Source organism: Arachis ipaensis, chromosome B05, assembly GCF_000816755.2.
Source record: "Arachis ipaensis cultivar K30076 chromosome B05, Araip1.1, whole genome shotgun sequence".
NCBI lineage: Eukaryota > Viridiplantae > Streptophyta > Magnoliopsida > Fabales > Fabaceae > Arachis > Arachis ipaensis.
Genome location: NC_029789.2, coordinates 143,559,505 through 143,562,808, shown reverse-complemented (window position 1 = coordinate 143,562,808; position 3,304 = coordinate 143,559,505).

Below are 3,304 nucleotides of genomic sequence, written 5' to 3'. Positions count from 1 at the left end.
ATGATTAATATCTACATTAAAACTCTAATAATAATAATAGTTTCTAGTTACAAATATGTTTTATCTACTTAAACATGTTTACTAAGTACTGACAATTTTTAATATTGTTATTTTATTTCGTAATGTCAGAGGCTCAAACGAACTGTACAAAACATGTATAGTTACGTTCAGCTTTGCATAATAATATCTGTCATGGAAATAAAACACACAATTCCCTACTTACAAGAATTAGAGGAGCAATAATATTCACTCACAATAAGTATTAATACCAGCACAATAATATTCAATAGCAGCAAAAAAATTACATAAACAAAAAATTAGAAACAATCTAACACACCAAAATTTTTAATGTGAAAAACTTTTTCAATGAGAGAAGTAAAACCACGAGTCATCAAAACCAGAAAATAGTTTCACTATGATAAAAAAATAGGGTACAAGAGAGTCATAAATTACTGCACAAAATGTGCATACAACAAGCCAAACAACCTAAGCTTCAAAGCTTTCAAAACAAGAACAAGAAGATGAAAATACCACAAAAATAGAGCTACTGAGCGTGGCCAATATCTCCCGCTACAGATATTGAATCGAAGATCCGAATGGTGAAATCAAAGAACCAGATGTGTAGAACACACTGTCCAAATTTGAGCTTGATCCAACGGTTAACGAATCTGCAGCAACCAATTTACAGAAACAGCTTTGTGTATGTGCGAAAATAACTTTCTATTTTTGGTAATCTCCTTTCAAAATGACCTCTCTCACTCAACCCTAACTCACCTCAGCCACTTCAACTATTCATGGGCTTAAATACTAGCATTTGGGCTTTTTCTTCACATAGGAAGAGAGCCCAAAAAACTTGTTTGAACTTTTCCAAAGCTTGGTTCTTTATTTTCAAAGCATAAGTCCAAAGCTTTCTTGAATGATCATTAATAAAAGTAATAAAGTAAATAGCTCCACTAAAAGGCCGTACCTTCAAAGGACCACAAATATCGAAGTGCACCAATTCCAAGAAGTCTGATTTTCTTGAAGGTTGATGCTTCTTGAAGGATAATCTTCTTTGTTTGCCAGCCATGCAATAAGAATATTTCTCCAACTCTGCATTCTTCAAACCTGAAAGAACATCCTTTCGAGCTAAATAATTAAGTCCTTTTTCACTAATATGACCAAGTCGTCTGTTCCACAAGTTACAAACTTCTTTACTTTCTATCGCATTCACACTACCTTTTGCAATCATGACATGCATCACATACAAACTTGAAGTACCTTTTTCTCGAGCCACCACTAAGTTGCCTTTAGTAAGCTTCCATTGTCCAAAGCCGAAAGTGTTTACAAAGCCTTCATTATCAAGCCTTTTAACTGAAACCAAATTCAAGCGAATATCTGGAGCGTGTCTAACATCTTTAAGTAGCAGCTTCATTCCCATATTAGTCTCAAGACAAACATCTCCTACACCAATAACTTTGGCCAAGCCATCATTACCCATCTTAAGTACTCCAAAATTACCTGGAGTATAAGAAGTGAAGAATTCCTTCTTCGATGTAACATGTATTGAGGCACCACTATCAATTACCCAGCTGAACTCATCATCAGAAATAAGATTGACCTTGTACTCATAATCAGCAATAGCAACAGTAAGAAGATCATCTGAAATAGAAGATACACGATCATTACCACTATCATCCATCTTTTTTTGCTTACCTTTGTTTTTCTTTTTCCAAAGATAGCAATATTTTTGAACGTGGCCCATTTTGTGACAGTAGTGACACTCAACATTCTTGTATCTTCCCTTGGATTTGCTCCTGCTTTTACCTCTACCCTTTTGAACTTTAATATGATTTCTCTCCCTAGTTTCAGTGACTAACATTTTAGAGTGTGACGAAGAATTCTGCGTCTTCCTTCTCATCTCTTCATTTAAAATGCCACCTTTAACAAGTTGCATGCTCACTTTACCATTCGGAGCAGAATTAGTAAGAGAGATACGAAATGTCACCCAAGAATCTGATAGAGTATTTACCAACCACAATCCTTGAACCTCATCTTCAAACTTGATTCCCATGCTTGACAACTGATTTAGAATTCCTTGAAATTCATTCAAGTGATCTAATACTTGTGACCCCTCCTTGTATCTCAAATTCATCAATATATTCAACAAGTACAATTTATTATTGCCAGACTTGGAAGTATACAAGGATTCAATTTGATTTCACAATGCCCTAGCATGAGTCTCATTAGCAATGTGATTATAAACATTATCATCCACCCATCGCCTAATAAAACCACAAACTTGTTGGTGTTCAAACTCCCATTCTTCATCTGTTTTAGATTTTGGTTTTTGTGTTGAAAATACGAGTAGATGTAGATTTTTGACAAACAACAAATCTTTCATTTTGCCCTTCCATAGATGGTAATTAGTGCCATTCAAACTTATCATTCTAGTAGAATTATTTGCCTCCATCTTTCAAGCAAGTTATAACTAAATACCAAAAACTGAGCTCTGATGCCAATTGATGGGAATAAAACACACAATTTCCTACTTGCAAGAATTAAAGGAGCAACAATATCCACTCACAATAAGTATTAACACTAGCACAATAATACCCAATAGCAACGGAAAAATCATATAAACCAGAAATTAGAAATAAACTAACACACCAAGATTTTTAACGTAGAATACCTCCTCAATGAGAGAAGTAAAAATCACGAGTCACCAAGACCAGGAAATAGCTTCACTATGATGAAAAATAGAGTACAAGAGAGTCACAAATTATTGTACAAAATGTGCATACAACAAGCCAAACAACCCAAGCTTCAAAGCTTTCAAAACAAGAACAAGAAGATGAAAATACCACAAAAACAGAGCTACTATCCATGGCCAATATCTCCTGCTACAGACATTGAATCGAAGATCCAAACGGTGAAATCAAAGAACCAGATGTGTAGAACACACTATCCAAATTTGAGCTCGATCCAACGGTTAACGAATCTGCAGCAACCAATTTACAGAGACAGCTTTGTGTATGTGCGAAAATAACTTTCTCTCTTCTTTTCTCTCTAGTGTTTAGGTATTCTCCTTTTAAAATGACTTCTCTTACTCAACCCTAACTCACCTCAGCCACTTTAACTATTCATAGACTTGGATACTAGTATTTGGGCTTTATCTCTACATAGAAAAGAAGTCCAAAAAATCCAACAATCTGTTTATTAGATATAAATTTTAATGTATCATGTTTTGATTCTCAATTTTCTCAAACTATTTTTTTTCAATTATCTTTAAGCACATGCAACTAAAAACTTTAAAAAATCCCTC